Source organism: Saccostrea echinata, unplaced genomic scaffold, assembly GCF_033153115.1.
Source record: "Saccostrea echinata isolate AGI-Se365-2 ecotype Australia unplaced genomic scaffold, CSIRO_AGI_Sech_v1 ptg000038l, whole genome shotgun sequence".
NCBI lineage: Eukaryota > Metazoa > Mollusca > Bivalvia > Ostreida > Ostreidae > Saccostrea > Saccostrea echinata.
Window position 1 is genome coordinate 173,666 of NW_026889787.1, and position 23,959 is coordinate 197,624.

The 23,959-nt window shown below is 31.2% G+C and overlaps 1 protein-coding gene and 1 long non-coding RNA gene across 2 annotated transcripts in view; both read left to right on the forward strand.

Annotated features, from left to right (window-relative positions):
- Positions 1-23,959, forward strand: part of LOC133200314 (uncharacterized) — a 454,022-nt gene that overhangs the window by 89,648 nt on the left and 340,415 nt on the right. The window lies entirely within an intron of this gene.
- LOC133200341 (uncharacterized) lies at positions 881-23,148 on the forward strand. Its single transcript, XR_009722912.1, has 6 exons — positions 881-898; positions 1,165-1,311; positions 4,430-4,648; positions 6,851-6,950; positions 17,289-17,373; positions 22,894-23,148. It is a non-coding gene; the product is annotated as an uncharacterized LOC133200341 (long non-coding RNA).

Sequence of the window (23,959 nt, forward strand, 5' to 3'; positions counted from 1 at the left end):
CAAGCAATAATTTTTTTATTTTAATAAAATTGTTATGCAGAGTCTACATATATTACTTGTATATCTACATATGTAGATTAGAAACTTTCGGTCGGGTTCAGTTTAATTTTGATCGGGTTAGTTAATACATTGTTGAGTCTTTTGATCAGCATGGTACGGAAGCGTATTAGGGCCGCAGCAGTATTTTTTTATTAATTTGTTATAACAAATTACTAATTTGTTATAACAAATTACTAATTTGTTATAACAAATTATCAATTTGTTATAACAAATTACTAATTTGTTATAACAAATTATTAATTTGTTATAACAAATTAGTAATTTGTTATAACAAATTAGTAATTTGTTATAACAGATTACTAATTTGTTATAACAAATTACTAATTTGTTATAACAAATTATCAATTTGTTATAACAAATTGCTAATTTGTTATAACAAATTATCAATTTGTTAAAACAAGTTACTAATCTGTTATAACAAATTAGTAATTTGTTTTAACAAATTACTAATCTGTTATAACAAATTACTAATTTGTTATAACAAATTATAAATTTGTTATAACAAATTACTAATTTGTTATAACAAATTATCAATTTGTAATAACAAATTATTAATTTGTTATAACAAATTAGTAATTTGTTAAAACAAATTACTAATTTGTTAAAACAAATTACTAATTTGTTTTAACAAGTTACTAATTTGTTATAACAAATTAGTAATTTGTTTTAACAAATTAGTAATTTGTTATAACAAATTAATAATTTGTTAAAACAAATTAATAATTTGCTATAACAAATTAATAATTTGTTATAACAAATTAGTAATTTGTTATAACAAATTAATAAAAAATACTGCTGCGGCCCTAATACGCTTCCGTAGCATGGACATGGTTTGATGGTATGATAATATTTTTACAGTTTCAATTTCTAAACTTTCCAGGAAAGTTTAATTCCTGCATTTTGTACAATGGCTATATATATGCTGTATATTTTCCCATGAATTTTTTTTTGAAATTATATTTTTAAAATTCTGACAAGATTTCTGAGGAAATTTTTAACTGCCTAGGGTGAGATTTATGACAGTCTGAGACATTTTAAACCAAGTCTCTGAATAGATTAGATTTTGTTGATTTGTTTGCATTTATGCATTTATTTTTATTATAGTGTGTTCGGTACCACATAACATGCGAGAATACCTTCTCCGGTATGTTGGAGAGAAGATTAGCAAGAAAAAATCGCGTGAGAAAATGAGAAGTTGACAGAAAAAGATTTTTTTCATTATCGAAAGGGACATGTACAACATCCATAATGGTAAGAAAAGATAATTATTTATAGTCATATTTATTTGTTTCTATAATGTTTCTTTTGATAACTTTTCACTCATATTGAAAAGCCAGCACTTGAGAACCTCTGTACTCAGTACCCTTGAGCAATGAGTAATTTTGTTCATGCCAGCACCTACTACAACATGGGACCTCAGTTTCATTTGAACACCGGTCTCCACATCCTGCAGTGGGATTCGAACCTGTAATGTTAGGATCAACTCCTTTATCTGTGACTCTAAAGCAAACACTTAAACCACTGCGCCATGCAAGCAGCTAGTCATACATGTATTCCTTATGATGTGAGCTAGCATTATGAAAATTACATGTGCTGTAGATCATAGGTTGCTTTCAGGTCATAGTTCTTTGTATGTTGCGCTAAAAAAATATGGTGTTCAACTTCATAGGTCTGGGACTAAAAGTTTATGAGGACATACTGTCTTAATCACCCACCCATTATCATCTGATCAGCATGATCAGTACTATTAAGCAGGAAAACAAATATTTGAAGAGACATACTGTAAAAATAATTTTGTAAGATCTTGGAAAACATGTAATTTTGGAAGTAGATTGACATATAAGTATATAATTTTTTTTTGTGGAAAACAGTTGATTAGGGTAGGTGGTCACTGGTGTGATTTTGACCCATTATCTGATTATTTCTCATACTTAACTTAAGTTTTGTTCGAGTATATGTCAGTGTTTGTTATGCTACAACGTTTTCTGGGTAATTTTCTCTATGGAATACCTTTTTACAAGTTTTCTTCTTTTTTTTGGAATTATTTATTGAATTTGCGAAATACATGTGTTCGACTTACAAGATATATGTGTTGGGTTATTTCTAGTTAGAACAATCTAACTTTGTCTCGGAACAAGCCCTCGATCACCACAGTTGGAATATGTCCCATATACTAGCAATGTAGCATATTGGAAAGGATCCGCTCAGAAATGATTTTGAAGAATACAAAAAAAATTGCACTGAAAATAACTATCAAATTAATCTTAACAAACCTTTTTGAGATTTTATATGCCTTTTAACCTAAAAAATAATCCATAGAAATAAGAAAATTCAACTCATTTTCTCAACCTTTTTTCCTCACTTCAAAGGACAAGGTATGGTAACGGCAGAATCTGGCCCCTTATTTGATGTAAAAATCAGAACATAGTTAAAATAGTGATAGTTTGTAGTTAAGAACTAAAAATGATGCTTGTTTTAAAACCAGCACTAATTTTGATTCAAAGCTTACACGGAGACCAGAAGAGGGTGCAGAAGTAGGACAATTTCCTGAATTTTCTCAATTCTATTGGAATATCCTCAAATTTGATATACTTTTCACTTCGGGAAATATAGAGCACAAGCTTGCCTATCTGAGATTTTTATACATAAGATGCATCTGATACTAGTATTTATTATATACCCAACAGTGTATCACTCAATTTTACTGTAGATTTTGTACAATCACTTCACGCTGTGATCCGACTTTCCGGATCACCACACTGTGGTTTTCTGAATTCATATCAGCCCTCTCTGAAATTGATGACGTAGTACACAGAAACATGACGTTATTTTTCTTGCGCATCAAAAAGTCCCTTGACAGAATGCTTTGTTTAATGGAAAAATATTAAATAATTAATCTCAGAAGTTTTTAAAACTATATCTTGTTAGTTGTAAGGGGGTATATAATAAATTTATCATTATAACAGTAACTTGATCCGAAGAGCCGTATCACGTCTTGTTGACAGGCGCGGATCATCAGATCAAACTCGACGCTTCGCATCTCCTTTGATCTGATGATCCGCGCCTGTCAACTCGATGTGATACGACTCTTTGGATCAAGTTACTGTTATAATAATATATATATGAAATATATAAATTTGGTAGATAGGCAAGCTTGTGCTCTATGTTTTCTGAAACAAAATGTGCTGTAAAATCGATGAACATTTGCATAAAATGAGAAAATTCGGAAATTGACATATTTTCTGATCTTCCTGTGACCTGTATGTATCACATAACTTAGAACCAATACTCATTTTCTGGCAGGGGTGACAACAGGTTTCTATTGATAAACTGTTGTATCATTCTAAAGAACACCCCAAACCAGGGGCCAAAAAGGGGTCTTAGCCTATCTTGTCCTTTACACGCCATGTTGAATTCGGAACTCTCTGGATTGTTCATAGAAAATGCAGTCAGTTCGAGTTATCGAACTTGCTTATTTTGATAAATTGCCAATACACGGAACGTAGGACAATATCATTTTAATGATTAGAACATTCTAATCTAGGTTATTGAGATCACAGCAACAATATATAAACAAAATTAAAATTGAAATTATAATTCGCATCATCTCTTTTAAAAAAGAAAATATAAATTCATATTATTTTGTAAAACCAAAAAATATTGGTTTAAATATACTGACAATAAAAAAAAGAGACATTAATTCTCAAATTATGAATAACTTTAAAACATTGAGTGCACCTACAAGCACAGATCCCATGATTTGTAATATAATGCACACACAGGCATGTAAATCAAACATACAGATTTTCACTGATTAGCTAATATACATGTAGAACTAGTTTCAACTAAATACTCGTACAAATACAAAAGAAAAAAATAATTATTTTCCAAGCAAATAAAATGAAGAAATTAAAAGTTTTTGATTTTATTTTGATTTAAAAATTATCAAAGAATATTTAAGTCGAACTTCATGAAAAAGAAAAGCTGAAATCAAAATATTTGTATCAATTTAAATGTCATGCTTGATAAATTTTGGAAATACTGACAGATACACCCTTGCATAACACATATACATGACTAAAATTGTAAATTTTTAGAGACTTTGGATATGCATGGTGTCAAACTTTGTCTCATTTTAATATAAAATGAAAAAATTATAACTGATTAAAGATATTGTGATCTGTATTGTAGCATAAATATTTTGATACCTAATATAGTATTTAGATATAGAATAGTAGACGAAAGTGTATTATCCCAGCCCTTTATATTTGCAGTGCAGTATAAAACAGTTCAATTATATAATAATGAAGTCAAGAGAATATGGACATGATTATATGTAAATTAATAGATTTTGTTTTCATTTTTGCAGGTGTGTCTGATGGAATTTGTCATTTCATTAATAAATAATGCTGATAAAGATGCAAACTTAGCAATTGTGCTAAAAAGTGACAGCTTTGACAAAGAAATATATCCATATATAACAGTTACTGGTACTGTATGAATGAAGTGAAAGGATCCAGATGAACAAATGAAGAGATTAAGTACAATGTACATCAATTACTTGGATGAAGAGAATCTGCAACATGGGGTAAGGTATATTTGCTGCTTTATTAGTTATAAACTGTAAATAAATTGTTAGCAGAAAATAGACACAAAAGCTTTAATTAAAGCAAATCAGGGGTAAATACTAACTTTTAAAGCATGCAGATACTCAGTGATAGACTGATAGTTTGATAGTATCATAAAAACCAAAAGAACTTCAGTGACTTTGAATTCCTGATAGCCCTAGCTGTTAATGAACTAGTTGCCCATTACAGGCTTTGGCTGCTTATGGAGTCATGAAGTGATTGTTGGGGGAGAAGGAAATGAATTCCCAGTGGAGATGGGTATGAAGGTTAAAAATAGGGCCACAAAGAACCAGGTTATGGTGAGGCAGACTTGCCTCCTTATTACATTTTATTGTAATTATTTAACCCTTCACTCTTTATGAGTGAAATAATTCTCGAATGGACATAAAACAACACTCAATCAATCGGTCACACTTCACTCGCTGTTCACAGCACTTGTTGCTCTGTACTGGGCACTACTGGCTCACTTAAGCAGGTTAAGTTCAGTTTGGTGTTTACTAGTCATTCCAATGATAAATAAGTCTGAAGAACATTTTTTGTGAGTCGACTGCACATCAGTGCAACACCTAGGGATCAATTTACCTTGCATCTGTCTGTCTGTCCATCTGTCACACCTTATATCTCAAGAATTGTAAGAGGTTTAATTGTTTTTGATATTTGGTTAATATTTTGCTTGGCACTCTGACTTTTTTTAAATACCATGGTTGCCAATCTTGTGACCCTTGAACTTACCTTTGACCTACTTATAAAAAAGTTTAAAGTGCCAATATTCAGCATATTTTTGATAATTTAAAAGAGGTAAGTCTATGCTATTAACAGCATGTGCCAGGGATCGACATTAACGGTTGTCCGATTGCCCGGGACAAGTAAATTCTCAGTTGGGGCAAGTGAAATTGTCGACGTACTTGTCCGATCGGGCAAGTGAATTGTTCTCATACATTTTAATGTACATATTGATTTAGTTTACATTAATTAAAAAATAAAACAATAAATTGAACACTTGATTTCCGTCACGCACCTGAATGACAATGTTTTTGCATTCGAAATTCCCTTGAAGCGTTTCTGGATTATACCGTTCATTTAAAAATCGGGTTCGTTATTTTCTTTCGTAATAAATATGCTCTACGTCTAACAAAATTTTATTAATTTCTTATTAGGAAATTAGATTATTTATTTATGCACAGAATATATAACTATTAAGTACAGTATGACACCATGTATCCTGATCAAGATAAGATGTATGTTTCGTAGCAACTATCTTCATTAAGCGTTGCTTCACAGTTATCTCTGAAAATCACGAATCACAAAAGGATCCTTCCGAAAATAATTTTTTAAAAATATGAATTTTATTAAAAGGAAATGGAGGGTTAATGCTGCATGGCAGTACGTGTTAACAGGTTAAATTTTACAAGTACAGCGGTATACATTTATGTACAAATACAGCATCGAAATTTTTTTCAGGTAGCTCAACTTGCCAAATTGACAGTTGTGTATTTGGTCACATTTTTTCTTATCATAACGTCTACAGAAATTAAAAACTTTCTTCTTAATTTCTTTCCTAATTTTGGGCAACCAAGTTTAGCATTCGGACAAGTCAAAGTATAAGATCACTTGCCCGAAGGGCAAGTGGATCTGAAACTTAATGTCTATCCCTGTGTGCACAATTTATCATAAATTATAATGAAAAATACCAGCATTATAGTTCACTTGACTTTGACCTTTGTTTTACTTTTCAAAAAATATTTTGAATGGTTAATTTAACTTAAATGTTTTGATTTTCTAGAAGTAGTGTTTTGATAATTAGCATTGATGAGCTCATGACACTCTACTTTGAAACTTTTTGATATCCAGTTATCACACAAACTAAAACTTAAATCCTATGAAAACAAATCGGGATCAGTATACCACAATGGGTGGTAATGTAGACTGACAATTGCAGTAAAGACAGCCTGAAATCTCTTTAGAAAAAAACTGTTGAAAGATTATTGACCATTATATGGTGACATCTCTATTTTAGTGAAAAATTCTTAAACAGGATGTAAAACGACATACAATTAAACAATCAATCCAACTACTGAGTGAGCTTTCTCGCTTGTGAACTACCAATTATGTCCAATTGGAAGTAATATTTGAATGTTTTAAAATGTGATTGTACATTGTAGGAAATAATGTTCCTATAGAAAAGTCAAAGAATGTATACATGTGAGATTCTGAAGTAGCTGTACATGATGAGTAGGAATTTGAAGTGAATTATGGGAAAAGGTATGTAATCCATTAGTTTGCTTTAAAGTTAGTGATTTTAAATCTGAACACACTGTAAAAAGAATTTTTCCGCCATATTCCTTTATTCACGCTATATTGTAGGGTCCCTATATAAGCCACTCACTTAGTCACTGTTCAGTGTAATCTGTTGTCACCTGTCTGTATAGACAGACTGACGTATGCTACATAGCTCTGGGTAGCAACAAAAAATTACTGTGTACTTCTTTCACGGCAGGAGAGAAAGATGCCAATGAAACTTACAACAGTCGCACAGGTCAGTGCAGTATACAAACTACACAAGTACACGTAACTGCAATAAAATAAATAAACAAAGGCAATGCAAGATAACCAGCATGAGCATGTGTCACCATTCCACTCCGATACCTGTGACAATAAAGCAGTCAAGTGTAACAAATGCGAAGAGTATACCCTGGTGCTGATATAGTAGATGATATTTAATCGAATATGGTGTATGCCTATTTATGAGATGTGGTCAGCTTTAATTGATTGTTTTTCTCTGACTATATGTACCATAGGTCATAGTCATTTATGGTATATACAGTGGCGCCATGTTTATCCGAACACTTCACCTTCCAGATGCTATTTTTCGGGAATAGATTTTTTTCCATGTCATTCTGTCTCATTAATCCAGAAATTCGTGTTCCACATCCAAACGGTCGATTTTCTACTACAAAACGTAATAGTTCATTGAAAAATGACTTTTTCATACTTATCTTCAGGGGTTGAAATTTTCCTGGAAATCTCACTAGCCCAGGGGCTACTGATTAGGAAAAAATTACTAGCCCAAATAAGAAACAGTTCAAAATTAATCAATATTATTTTTAACAAACTTAAGCCAAAGAGGCGTCCGGATAAACAAGGCACCACTGTATATATCTATAATACATGCATATAAATGTACTTGCTATTAACAGTGAGTACAGTAAAATTTTCCCATTAAGTATATTAATTTTTTCTATGTGGTTTACTTTATGCCCAATTATCAGCAGTTTCCATAATTGCCATATTTAAGTATAAGAACTAGGTTGCTATAGCAGACAAAAGGTAAATATAAAAAATCTAAAGTGCAAGGTACTTTATCACTGATTGAATGTTAATTAGGGCCTGCATGAAATGTTATAGCTATATAGGATTCACATTGTCCATCTTTATATGTCTTTCAGCCAGCAATTAACACTTCAGTTGTGACACAATAAACAAGTTTTAGTTTATGCAGTGTAATACTATACAGGGTATTGATGCATACAGTAAATGAGATCATTAGAATGGTGTATTTATATACTGTATATACTTGATATCAACAGTTTTTCTCAGTGGTCTACTTTATGCCCAATTATAAGTGGTCTCCTCAATGGCCATATTTAAGTATAACATATGTATAAGTACAGGTTGCTATAGCAGACAAAGGTAAATATAAAAATCTAAGTGCAAGGTACTTTATCACTGATTGAATGTTAATTAGGGCCTGCATGAAATGATAAAGCTCTATAGGATTCACATATTGTCCATCTTTATGTCTTTCAGTCCAGCAACACTTCAGTTGTGACACAATAAATAAGTTTTAATTTGATATGAAGTATAATATAATACAGGGTATTGATGCATATAGTGAATAAGATCATTAGAATGGTATATTTATATACTGTATATACTTGATATCAAAGGTTAATTCAATTTACTCAATTTTTCTCACTGGTCTACTTTATGCCTAATTATAAGTGGTCTCCTCAATGGCCATATTTAAGTACATGTATAAGTACAGGTTACCATTGAAGACAAAAGGCATATACAAAACTCTAAAGACCATGATACTTTGATACTGACTGAATGCTGATCTGGACCCTTGAAAAGCACTTAGTCTTTGTCTTATTTATACGACAATGTGTGGTTTGATATAAGTTAACTGAATTACCTAGGTAACCATGGTAACATATTTCTATCTGTTTTTGGATGTTTTTGCATAAGCAAGGGCTTGGGTCATGCATAAACTTTTCACATTTTTCAACTTCTTCTCAAGAACTACTGGACAAGTTTAAACCAAACTTGTCACAAAGTATCTTTGGAATAAGCATGATAAGGATGGCAATGATTAACTGGTTTATTAACTATTAAGAAAGATCATAACCAGTTAAAATTTTCATAACCAGTTTTGTAACCAGTTACAATTTACATACTAACCACTTAGTAGATACAGTAGCTGCAACGTTATTGTTGACAACTTACACGAACGATCACGTTAGACGAACGATTCCGCACGATTCACACACGATAAAATCTGTTACACGAACGATCCTTCACACACACGATTCTACACGTTACACAATCTTACATGATTGCTAACGTAAACTCACGATTCTTAACGCAAAATAGTTCAAATTCTTTAGGAATGGATATTTTCAAAAAGAAATAAGGCTTAATACTTATCTTAGATTTCAAATAATGATTGATTTTATTTCATCGACTTTGAAAAATGAAAAAAAAAAAAAATAGAAATGGATATTTCTGGAACTAAATACATGTAAGATTTATGAATTATTTTAGATTACAAAAAATTATTTATGTAATTCTCTGACTTTAGAAAACTGATTGTTTTTTTCTCGTTCTATCAGAAGATGTACATGTAGGTGGACCGTGAGTTTTGATTGAATTGGATTTCATAATATGCAGAAAGGGATAAGTTTGAAAAAAATGGCATGAAAATGAATTAAATTATAAGTTATATCCACATTTCAATTTGTGAATCTCTAAAATCAACAATTATTTTACAAATCATTTATTTGCAGAAATTAAAAAAATAATCAAAAGTAACCTCCAGAGATAACACTGATAAACGAAACCCCGAGAATCATGTCGTGTAAATGTACATTCACCAACTAAATACTTATGTAAGCATTGAGAATTATTTATTTGTAAAAATGTTTATTTTTGATCTATTGATTTTAATAATATCTTGACCATAATTAGCAATAAATATAATTAACATCAGAGAAAAAAATCAAACATCTAAGTAGGGTTTATCAGAAAAAAAATCATGCTATTTGACGAGAACACAATATTGTACGACTTACTATATTGTTTATTTCCAAGCAATAATTAGTTCATTCTGTTTTCAATTATGTAAATCGCGCTTCATTTCTTTTTAATTTGGATTGAAAAAAAAAAAAACAGACAAGTGAAATGCTTGTATAACAAAAACATTCCAATAAAAACTTACAAAACAAAATTTACACGTTTCTTAACGCACGATCATGCACGATTAAAACCGCAAACGATTGAGTCTGATACACGCACAATCTCGCACGTTACACGAACGATTACGCATGTTACACGAACGATTCTACACGATTCTTTTGTCAACAATAACGTTGCAGCCACTGGCAATTGAATACAGAATTGCAAATCGGTTAACCGCAAAATGTTCCGACCAATTAACCGGTTAATCGTATCAAACTACACAATGTCATTTTCTTGACTTTTTTCAAGTACCTCTATTCCTATGCACAAGAAGTCTTTAAAAAAGTTGTTAGAGATCAAAATCATTCTATTTGTCTTTCTTGATCATAAAACTACGTGCATATTTTTTTTCAATAGACAAGAAAAAATTCAGAAAACCATGAACCATGCCTGAGATATCGTGGATAATTTTCATGAGCGGATGTCACACAAGTTCATTCTTCATTATCACCATAATCACAACTAAGTCTAAATTGTATCACTTAAGGGGAAGAAGGACCTTGAGCTCAAAAAAATCCTTGTCATTCAATTTTTTTCATATTTTGTATATTTCTAATTTAGTATGTCCCACATATCTTAAAGCAGTTATATCAGTAGGTTTCTGACCTTATTTTAGAGATATTGATTGACAAATACTATGCCCTGCAGTATCTAAGTGGAGTTTTAATTCTTCATGTTTCCGGGCCCAATACTCTGTCCATAATGGGATTTTTTAAGCATATATAAAAAAATATGCAAGTGGACATGTATCTCTTAAAATATTTCAGAGTATGAATAGGTTTAAAATTCGAAAAAGCAATTTTATCCTGTCACACCGCATCTGGATAGGGAAAATTACGTACTTTTTGAGACAACTTAAGCAACAAAAAAAACGTAATTTACAAAAAATTCTATCATTCAATATTTTTAAATTTATGTTGAAATGCAAGTCCTTCAAATTATTGGTTAACTTTAAAAATTTTGAATGGTGAAGCTGACCTCAATATTGCACAGGACATCATTACAGAGGACATAAGCATGACAAAACGTGTCATATTTACATTTCTTGAGTACGGGAAAAACCAACTATGACGTCACACGTAAGCTAAATAAGTGAAATAAGATATGCCTACATAAGATTTCTGTCATCAGCCATGCAATCATAATTTTTATGTTCCCCGTTTCTCAAAATATTTCATCACATACTGATTATGACCTGATTTTACATAATAATACCGCCCCTGTATTCACCAAGTATGATCTTGCTGTACTGATAGATCGTGTATGACGTCACCGAAGATTTTATGGGGGAATTGGCATTTTTCGTAAAAATTGTATTAAGGAACATATTAAGTTATTACCAGGTACCCAGAAAGATTTTCAGTGGATTAAGATAGAAAAAAGGTTTTTTAATCTTCAAAATGATATTTATCTTTGTGCATGTTACATTCCACCTTCGAATTCAACTTACTTTCAAAAGTTAAATTATGATGTTATTGAAATTATTGAGAAAGATGTTAATAAGTTTAAGTATAAGGGGGAAATTATGATTTGTGGGGATATGAATGCACGCACTGCTTCATCAGATGATTTTATAGAACATGATGATGTAAGGTACCTTCCTCTTTGTAAAACATATAAGATTGATGATAATTTTTGTAAACGTAGTAATCGTGATGTCATTTTAAATGAAAGAGGTAAAGAATTGATTGATTTTTGTATTAGTAATCAGTTGAGAATTATTAATGGTAGATGTATGGGGGATATTTTTGGTGATTACACATGTTTTAACACACATGGTCAAAGCACAGTTGACTACCTTGTTGCAAGTGAACACTTAGTTAAACAAATTCTATATTTTAGGGTATCAAATTTTATCCCAACTCTTTCTGATTGTCACTGTAAAATATCATGGGAAGTTTTAGCAAAATTTAAGGAAATTAATTCAAATGCTACTAATGCCAGAACCTTGCATCCCGCCCCTCAAAATTTTAAATGGAATGAAGATTCCCCTATTAAATTTCAGATGGCTCTAAGTTCAGATAGGATACAAGAAAAAATCAAGTCTTTTTTAGATTCTTTTATTACAGAATCTACTTCTACTGATATCGAGAAAAAGGCAGAAGAATTCAATGACATTATCATAACTACTGCTAACATGTCATTAAATAAGCCAGGTCATAAAAGTAAGAATATTAAAAAGCATAAAAATAAAAAGTGGTTTGATTCAGACTTGCAAACAATGCGCCGTAGATTGATTGCGCATGGAAAAATTTATAGCATATTTCCAAAGGATCCAGTTGTTAAGAATCATTACTACAGACTTCTTAGAGAGTACAATAAATTAAGAAAATTTAAGCGTAAAAATTTCCAAAACTCCATTCTAAATCAACTTGATGCACTTCAAAATAAACAACCAAAACAATATTGGAAATTAATTAATGACCTAAAAGATAATAATAAAGACAATTCTGCTGCAAACATAGATTCTGAAACGTGGGTAAATCATTTTCGCAACCTTCATTCTGTTTGTGATAACTCTTTTAAATCAAGGATACAAGAGCTAGATTCAATTTTGGCTGACATGGAGAAAAATCCATCCTTTAATGAACTGGATTTCAAGATTTCACATAAGGAAATTGTAGATGCAATAGCAAATTTAAAATATGGAAAAGCCAAGGGGCTTGATTTGATATCTAATGAAATGTTAAAACATAGTCAGTCCTATTTACTCTCCTGTATACATAAGCTCTTTAATAGTTGTTTCACATATGGTATTTATCCTCAAACTTGGAGTAACGGGTACATAAGTCCAATTTTTAAGTGTGAGGATCCAAACAACCCTGCAAATTATAGGGGTATTACAATTACCAGCACACTTGGCAAGTTATTCAACAGCATTCTGAACTCTAGATTAGATAAATTTCTTAAAGAACATAATCTAATTCACCAATCTCAAATGGGTTTTACCAAAGATGCAAGAACATCTGATCATCTATTTGTGCTAAGGTGTTTAATTGAAAAATACTGTAGCTTAAAAGAAGGAAGACTATATGCTTGTTTTATTGACTTTCATAAAGCTTTTGACAGTGTTATCCACACAGGATTAAAGCTCAAATTACTTCACATGAATGTTGGATCTAAATTTTATAATATTATAAGTAATATATATAAGAATAGTCAGGCATGTGTGAAAATTGGAAGGTTCTTCTCGGATCCATTTCCAATAGCTATAGGTGTCCGTCAAGGGGATAACTTGAGCCCTTCTTTATTTAAAATATTTATAAATGATTTTCCATCATATTTAGATTCATGTATTGATGAAGTATCACTTCAGACAAAAACTGTTAACTGTTTAATGTATGCAGATGACATTGTTATTTTATCAGCATCAGCTCAAGGTATACAAGCAAGACTTTCTAAACTTGAAAAGTATTGCTCTGATTGGTGTTTAAAGGTAAACATTCAAAAAACTAAAGTCATGATCTTTAATAAAGCTGGTCGTAATTTCACGCAAAAACTAATGTTTCAAAATAATAGGATAGACTGTGTATCTAGGTACAAATATCTTGGAGTTCACCTAACTGCATCTGGAAGTTTTCATGTAGCAAGATCAGAGCTTTATAAAAAGGCGTTAAAAGCATATTATAAACTGAGAAATGATTTTATTAATTTGAATCCTGGGATTAAAACGAGTATACATGTATTTGACTCTACTATTAAACCAATTCTTTTGTATAATGCAGAGGTGTGGGGTGCAAGTAATATCAATACTAAAAGATTCCTAAAATGCCAAAAGTTAGAAGTTGAAGACTGTTTCAGAAATCTACTTTGTGAAAGAATACACCTTAAATTCTGTAAATATATTCTTGGTGTTCATAAGAAAAGTACAAATTTTGCAGTATTGTCTGAATTGGGAAGGTTCCCCCTGCATTATGATATTGTCAAATTGTTAATCAAAAGTTGGTATAGATTTGAAAATTTGTCCACAGAATTTCCTTTACTTAAAGATGCATATGAATGTAGTAAAAATCTTTATGTACATGGAAAGAACTCATGGTTCGCATTTGTACAGAAATTAAGAAATATACTGAATATCAAAGATGAAGTAATTTGTTATGGGAAGCATAAATTTAAGTCACTCTGTCATAAAACCATATTAGATTATTATATAAAAAATTGGTATACAAGTCAACAAAGTTATACTGATGGTAAATTAAGCACATATGTAAAACTCAAACAAAATTGGGGTTATGAGAATTATTTATCAGTAGTTAAAAATTTTCATCACAGAAAATCTCTATGTAAATTAAGAATTTCTTGTCACAGATTGCAAATTGAAGTGGGAAGATTTACCAACATCCCTCGTGAAGATCGATTATGCAATAGATGTAACTCTAACAGTGTAGATGATGAAACTCATTTTCTCATAACATGTAAAAAATATGATCATCAAAGAAAAGAAATTTTTCAATCAATTAAAAGTAAATTTCCCAATTTCTCGGCATTAGATGATGAACAAAAACTTTTTTGGTTACTCAATACTGAAGACAAAGAAACTCTTAATTCTGTGGGCAAATTCATAAATGATAACATGTTGTAGTAGTCATACAGTTTTATATATAGTATTCCCTTTAACTGAAATAGTACAATATTATTGTTGAAATGAGTAATGTCATTTACAAGTTGTTATACTATCCATTGGCATATCTTTTCTTTATTATTGTAATAATTTCATACTTGTCTGTTATGGGCTCTAAATTAGAAAATAAATGTTCTGTTCTGTTCTGTTCTGTTCTATGGACGCGCAGTTTAGGGAAACAGAGGAGTGGATCAATCTTTTTCATAATTTGTTAATGTTTACATGAATGTTAAAACTTTTTACTTTTTTATATAAGATGGCAAATTAAGTTAAAAAAAAATGTCAAAAAATTATACAAGAACTGATGCTTTACACGTTTTGGACTTATATAAACGGAGATTATGACGTAGATAAAGAGAGTCATGTGACCATGTGTCCTTCATCCCCTTAATTTACAATGTTTGTATTATAATCTAATGTGATAGATAACTGCAAAAGATACACACACACCAATTCATGGTGCTCAACGATGATTATTATCATTAAAGAATTAGAGGACAGTCGGGGTAACGACATGATGTTTTAACAGTAATTAACATATCTCAGACTGACCAATTACCCCACAATTTTAATCTGGAGAGCCATAATGACCTCCCAATCAGCCTAAATAAATAAATGAAAACGCTAAATTAAATGATTAGGTAGGAATTTCTATTTTGAAAATGAATTTTAGTACATTGCCTTCAGTTTTACATATATTATAATTTTTTTACGACTAATCGATTGCAGATTTTCTAACCGATTGCCATCGTTCCAACCGAGTAATCAGTTAACCGGTTAGAAATTGCCATCCCTAGTAAATAGTTTTTGTCAATGAGTATTTGTATTTACTTTTTCAATAATATTTTCATTTTTTGAAATAAAACTTGTAACATGTTTCAAACTGAAATGTGACAATCAAGCAGTTACCATATCTTGCCGAATATAATATGCATTGGTTTAAATATGCACCCCCTTTTTCAGCCTGATAACTTGGGGAAAATTGCAGCTAGGTTGTAAAGATTATTTGCTACAAAATCTTATTTCGTACAGGGCACAAGTTATTTAAACATTAAGATTTTAACAGACTTGAAATTTCTTTGACAATAACTTAAAGATAAGTCACTTAACATATGTGTTGTAATCGACACACACCCAAAGCTTAAAAAAATGAAGAACGAAGGTTATAAATCGACCTCTCAAATATGAAACAGGGCTCTCAATTGTCTATAATTGGGGCCGTTCAAGGGCCCCACTCCCAATTCAAAAAAAGGTGCCTTTTTTCCCAATAAATGTGTTAATTTTCCCAATAGTAATTTCTCCCAAAAATTAAAGAAAATATAGCTGGATATATACCGGTAATAACTTAACTTGCTATTCATATTCCTCTGTTTTATAAAACAAATTTAGTTGATAACGAAGACCGGAAACCCAATATATATGATTTTAAAGTACGTATAATGGTTATTCTAAAATTTCCTAAAAGGTCTTTATTTTCCCAATCTTCCCAAAAAGCAGTGTGAAAATGAAAACAATTATATGTACAGCAAATAAGAAGTGCCCTATCTTGTCAAAAATGTGATTGGAATAGATAGACCATTTCTTTATCCAGGTGAATATCATTACCGCTACATTTTCAAAATGGTAATTATTTACCGCTACATACTCATTACCGCTGCAAAAAATGTACACATTACCACAACATTTAAAAGTTTACATTACGAATACATTGCCTCTTTCATTAGCCAATGGATTATGCATGTACAGATTGATACAAAGTACATGTACAACATATCCAAGCATAAGACCTTTTTCCACTGCTCACCATGGGAGACGAAAGTAGGGCTTAACAGGGTGGCTTTTTCCCACTTTTTTATTAGTCCCCTACCGGTGAAACCAGGGAATTATAGGTTTCCTCTGAGTCTGTCTGTCTGTCCCTCTTTCAGTCTGTCCCATTTGTTTTCCGCACTTTTTTCTAAACGCTTGCAGATATTGAGCTGAGTTTTGGTATGTAAGTGTATCTTGATGAGTTACAGTTCAAGTTTGCATTTTGTTATGCTTCTTAATCAATGATTTTTAATGGAACTGTGGCAATTCAATTTTTAGTGGGAACCAGATTACACTTGCCGGTAGGGGACTAGTATTGCTAATGCAATACTCTCAAAATGCTTGTTTAATCTTAATTATAGTAGGTATTTAAGTATGCAAGTACAATACTGTACATATAAATGCTTGTTCAAAATAAAGTTTTTCTCGTAATTTCAGCCCAATGCAACAGAAACTAAAAATTCAAGAACCTATTGGTAATTAATCTGATGTTTTTTAAATAGATTGATCGAAAGTACATGCAATATAATTCATACTATATAAAGGTGCAGTGTCTAATTGATTTGTTACAAAAAAGAGCAATGACCATATCACCAATGCTAATGTAGTGGTAAATATTTTTAATATTTAATAAGTTCCACTTTTTTTTTTCACAGTGAAATGGTAAAAAAGAAACTGCTAGCGCTACTGTGCAGACTACCATCAATCAACATGATCAACATAATCAAGTAATCCTTCTGAGTAAGTGACCTGTAGTATTATCTGTTTTCACCTAGGCCAATATGAGAAGGATGAAAGTTATTATACTCAATACACAAGTTTGGAGATTGTAGCTCTTCAACAAGAGAAACACAAAAAGAAGCCATATCCGCATGAAAGTGGCAGAGATTGTTGATAAAGTATACACAATCATAATTAAATAAATGTCAAAATGATGGCTTAATTAGGGCCTTTTAAAATTTAATTAATATTAAAGAAAGATTATACATGCATATTATGTCAAGCAATGATGATTTTGGTGATCATATTGAGCTATACTTTAGTAATACAGGTTTTTGGATGCTTGAGTCTCTGATTGACAATATATATGTAGTTTTTGGAGACCAGGTCTTCCAATAATCTGTCAGATTTCCCATGGGTACCAATTGCAACTTGTTGTTAGGCTAGCAGACCTCTTTTTATATTCATATGAAGCAGAATTTATTCAAAATCTTACACATGAGAAGAAGAAAACACTTGCTGTGGTCTTGAACTCGACAGTGAGATATATCGATGATATATTATCAATTAACAACAGTTATTTCCATTCATATGTCAACTATATATATTATACCCCAGTGAGCTTGAAAGAAAAGATACCACAGAGTCTGACACATCTGTTTCATGTTTGGATATTATTTATTTCCATCCCTAATTAAAATTTTATAAATTAATTATGTACATGTAATATTAAATGCATGTTTCTTGGAAAGTAATGTTTTAAGTGTTTCCTTACTACTATTAAGGATTTTCATGGTATATCAGATTCTTGTTTATTATCCTTTTCTAAGTGTTACTTTTCTCTAAACAGTAAACAGGCAGTTGTATCACTAATGATAGGTGGAGACACATATGAAGTTACCTATAGTTACAGCCAAGGTTTAATGAAGAATCATCTGGAGTCTGGCAGTGAGAGTGACAGTCGGCAGTGGATACTCACTCCTCTAAGGCACCTGATCCCACCTCGGATGTTTTTGAGGTAGAGGTTGCACTGCTCAAATCATAATTTGAATGGACTTTTGAGCTTAAATACTATTCATTGTCTCCATATTTCGTTTTATAAAATCTAGTTTTAATTAGGATGATTGAAAACAAATGAATCATCAATCCCTTTGAGAGAAGACACTTCCTAGATTGTACAAATTTATTCTAAAAAAAAATAGTGGAATCTTTAAAATTATTACGAGGGGAAAGAGTCAGTGTTTCATTTAGAATCCCGACGTGCAGTGATCAGATGCCTATATATGAGAGATCCATTTTTCTTTCTTCGTATTATTATAAGATTTTTCCAGTGTGTTTTTTTTCCCAGATATTTTTGGTATTTATTATTTAAATTTTGAGCTGATTAGTGCATCCAAATAAACAGTTATAGACCAGTATATTGAACATGTCCTACTAGCAGGTTTATGAAATATATGGAGATAACAAACAGTATTAAAGCTCAAAAGTTCGTTCAAACAATACAATTCAGGAGCAGAACAATACGGACCTCTAAAACATCAGAGGTGGGATCAGGTGCCATGGAGGAGTGACCATCCCCTGCTGACCAGTCACACGCCCGGTGTGCTTCCTGTCATGATCCGGGAAAAATTAGAAAAATCTGTATGCAATTCAGTGTGTAAATAATGGCCTGGAAATTAGATTTAAAACGTCAATCAGCACTTGACTTAATGATAGATTGTATTTTCTGACAAGCATCAAGGTCATTGTATCGACCATATAACTATTGTAATGATGACTTTAAACAAGACTGATGATATTCTTGTTTCATCAACTTGTTTGTCAATAACTTACTTTGTTTTAGAAATTGTTCATAGGTAGAGCATGCTCTTGCGTATCGAATCAACAGAGAGATATGAACCCTGTATGCAGGTGATGAGGGTATATTGCTGCATAAGTAAGGGAAGTTAATGATTGAAAAGTTAGTCATAAAGGTTTGTTGTTAGGTATTAACCTCTTTTTGTAGAAAATTAACAAAATATGAAACAGATGTGTCAGACTCCAGGGATAGACTTTAACTTTCATATTCACTTGTCCTTTGAGACAACAAATTTTGACTTGTCCAAATGCAAAACTTGGTTGCCCAAACCTTAGAAAGAAGAAAATACGGGTAATTTAATTTATGTGCAATAAAGTACTTTCTATTGGCAAGTTAACTGCCAAGAAAAAATGTTGATGTGTCAGTTATCCTACAATTGTAAATTCTGTACATGTATACCACTGTCCTTTCATTTATCCTGAAAACTTGCACTGCCATGCAGCAGTATATATTTTCTTTAAAATAAAATTCATATTTTAAATATATATATATTATTTTGATTTTTTTCTCTGGAAAACTGAGGCCACACTAAAGGAAAACAGTTGTTATGTTTTGAAACATACATATCCTGATCAGAATACATTGTTTGCCGAGAATAACTGGTGTTCTCTGAGTGAAAAAACAAACTATTCTTGTTTAAGAAACTATTTTTTATATGTTCTTGGCAGAAAGTGTTATTGTTTTGTTTAAAACTAATGCAAGATATGAAAAAAAAAATGAAAGTTTTTATCTGAAATATTCACTTGCCCAATCGGACAAGTACATTGGCATTTTCACTTGCCTTAACTGGGAATTAACTTGCCCCGGGCAATCGGACAACGGTTAATGTCGATCCCTGGACTCTGTGGTATCTTTAAATTATCAAGCTCATTGGGATAATTGTGTTGAAATATGAATGGAAATAATTAATACCGTAAAGTCACGTGTATCGGACGCACTTTTTTTTCAGAAAAATTGTTCAAAAGTGTGGGTGCGTGCATTACATAGGAACTAAATTCAACCCCTTTTTCTGGACATTTTTTCTTAACTCTTATGAGTGATTTTCACTGTTACCACATTGTAAGTTTATTACATATTATTCCCCAATTCTTGAATGATAGTCACGTATGACAGATCGCTGATAAATAAATCAACAAACAGAAATATAAAAAGATATTTCCATTAAAATATTATTCAAAATTAAATATATGTATATGTATATTTAAAATAAATTATTGCAGCCCCGAGGACCGGGCTGCTCTATACATATAAGTTTAAGTGTTGGTATATGGGGATTGAGGTGGGAGAAGTTATTCAGAATTAAGGGTTTTTTAAACATTAAAAACATTGTTTATCAGAATGTTCTTTCCCTTTATAAATTACGAGATACACAATATATTTACTTCCATAAAGTGAATCTATAAAATATATATGTTTTTCATATTTAATACATAAAGTTGCTTATCATTAACTATCGAAAAAACGACAGGTCCCTTTTTTTAGAACATCGAATTTTACTTATCGCATAAAAACGTAAAAACGTACTTTACACAGTTCGTGTTTTATATTCTTAAAGTGAAAGACATTTTTGAAAATAGGTGATGCATGTGTCTGGTTTCAATTTATATTTTATGCAGCCAATTAACATTTACTTGAGGAATTGATAAAGTTTAAAAGGGTATCGTTTTTTGTTCGAATTTCATCCGACTATAAGTTTTCAAAATATTCTCGACTATCGTCTCCATCATTTAGATGCATGCCTTTGTCACACATATCGAAGCGGTTTGATGATCAAAACTCATTTCCATTGTTTACTTTATTAATTTCCCAGGCGACAATTGATGGTTACATCAATGTTTTCTTGTCTTTTTCTAACTTGGATATCATCACTGCCAAATTTAACTCCTCTCGACCCTAATGTAGGTCATATTTATTTATATAACAATTTCCAGCCATTTGGTTTTGAAACAACTGCCATTTTAAACAATACACTTGTAATCAGTAAAGTTTATTTAATGATAAATATTTTACACACCTTTTTAGTTACCTGGTATCACTTGTATACATAAGTGTGACATTAATTACGCTTGGGATGATTTGTTTACATAAACACAGACACCTGCTTGGAATGCATTTTCAGCACAATATTGTAAAATGCTTAGGGTTATAGGGGAAAAAAAATACAGGACTTAATTTTTAATTTATACCAATCAAATAACAATTAAAATACAGACTATACTTAAATACTTATAAATAAAGCTTATATGTAAACTGAATTTTCCAAGAAAATTAGAAGTTGTATCCTACTTTCGTTTTTGAAATAATATTAATATTTTAACTTTTTAAACTTTTTCTTTGGAATAGTTGTGCTGTGAAAATAAGAGATACATCCGCATTTTTGGGGTAGCGTTTTATCCATAGGAACTGCATTTCTCTCAGGATTTTCCCCCCAAATTTGGGGGTGTGTCTATTACAAGACTACGGCCTTTACACCTGGACAATATGGTACTTCGTCAATATATCTAAATGTTAAAGGCGACAGCATGTATTTTCTTCTTCTCATGTATAAGATTTTAAATAAATTCTGCTTTGTATGAATACAAAAATAGGTTTGATAATAACGGAGCACAATTGGTACCTATGGAAATTCCAAGAGATTTTTGGAAGACCTTGTCTCTAAAAACCACATAGATATTGTCAGTCAGAAACTCAAGAATCTTTTTAATATCAACTTCAGAGTACTTGTGTGTACAATCAGTGTTTTTTACAAATAATTTTACAAATGACAAGATAATTTAGTTTTTGAGTTCCACTTTTAATGAAAAAGCAGCTGTCAATAAACAAATCTCTCGTCCATACAAAAAAACAAAAAAGCATACCAAGGGTGATAATCTCAAAACTTAAGCATTGATCTGTTCGAAATAATTTTTTTTTATTGACATACGTTTAAGGATAAACAACAATACTTGAAATCACGATTACTTAAATTAGCGGAACTCTTTCACGGAGGTAGGAAACGTCTGTTGGATGGGGGCATTGTACTATTGAATGCAATGCATGATCGATCATTGTGGAATTTATGAGGACTGATAAGAAAGAAATCCTAGAGAAATATCTTGCTTAACATGCACTGAACCAGCCTAATAAATTTTTGAGAGGAGCTAATCCTGTATGTTGCATTTTTTACGATACTTTTTACTAAGCAGACTTTTCTTATTAAATTCTAAATGAAAATCGTTACTTTTGAAAGTTGATAAAATACTCTAAACTTTCCTTACTTGACAAATCTACTATTTGGAGTTCAACTCTTGGCAATACATTGTAGTTTCAGCATAATGATTGTTCGAATCATTCCATTGTCACCACTGTAATGTTATGCCCCAGAAATCTTGTGAGATTTAGAGCTTCCTTGACTCCCATGCTAATTAAAGAGCGGTTGTAAGTTAGATAATTGTGAGATACTCGCAATACTACGTATTGCAAAATACTGGTACTTTTAATTCAATTCACATGTGCTCACCTTTAAAATGCATTCACAATTCTTTATAAAGTTGGTGACATTATGTATGAAAATATAAAGTCTAGTCATATATTTAAAGTATGCTTGTGGTACATGTATGCATTTTTTTTTTCTTGAACAGTAAAGGAAGGGATGAGAGAGTTCATTGAGTGCCATAAACTTTCATTTGTATGTTATTTTTTAGAGATGGAGTAGTACACAAGCACAATTTTTTAAAGAAAGAAAAGTCAATGGAATGAAGAAAAGGTGAAGTGAATTGTCACTCATTATATTTTAAATTTAATGTGGACATGGTCATTATTTTAGTTATGTCATAACCTTCTTATCAATTTTAAGCAGTGCAGATAGATGCATTTCTTATTGCTTTGAATAGAATAAATTATGAAAAAAGTTTGTATATGTTTTTTGATATAGAATTTATATTAAAAAAAAAATTATCAATTACTGCAGTTTTGAATTTCAGCACACTAGAAATTTTTCTGCCCTGCCATGAATATGGCTGGGGCATATAGAGTTTGTCATGTCCGTCTTCCGTCCTTTCAACCTTCTGTCTGTCCTTCCATTCCGCTTTGCTTTTAGCTCAGTTCAAAACTAAGTTTCAAAGAAACTATTCAAGATATTTTTATCAATCTTCATATGCTGATACATATTGATAAGAGGTATTCAATTTCATCAACGTACCTTGACCTTTCCTTTAACTTTGACCTCACTTTTCTTAAATTAGTGTTTAGCTCAGATTTAAAGAAACCATTCAAGATAGTGTAATCAAACTTCATATGCTGATACATACTGAATCAACATTTTTTTACCTTGACCTTTCCTTTGACCTTGACCGTACTTATCTTAAATAAGTGTTTAGCTCAGTTTTAAAGAAACCATTCAGGATAGCGTAATCAAACTTCATTTGCTGATACATACTGATGAGAGCTATTCAACTGCATCAACATTTTTTGATCTTGATTTTTCCTTTGACCTTCACCTCACTTTTTCTAAATTAGTGTCAAACTTCATATTCTGATACAGACTGATGTAAGGTATTTGACTGTATCAACATTTTTGACCTTGACATTTCATTTGACCTTGACTTCATTTTTCTTGAAATGGTGAATAGCTCAGTGTTAATTAAACGGTTTCCATTCAAAATATTTTTATCAAACTTATTTTGCTTATGCGTATTAGTGAGAACTATTCAACTGCATTAAAAATGTATGACCTTGAACTTTCCTGTGACCTGGACCTCACTTTTCTTA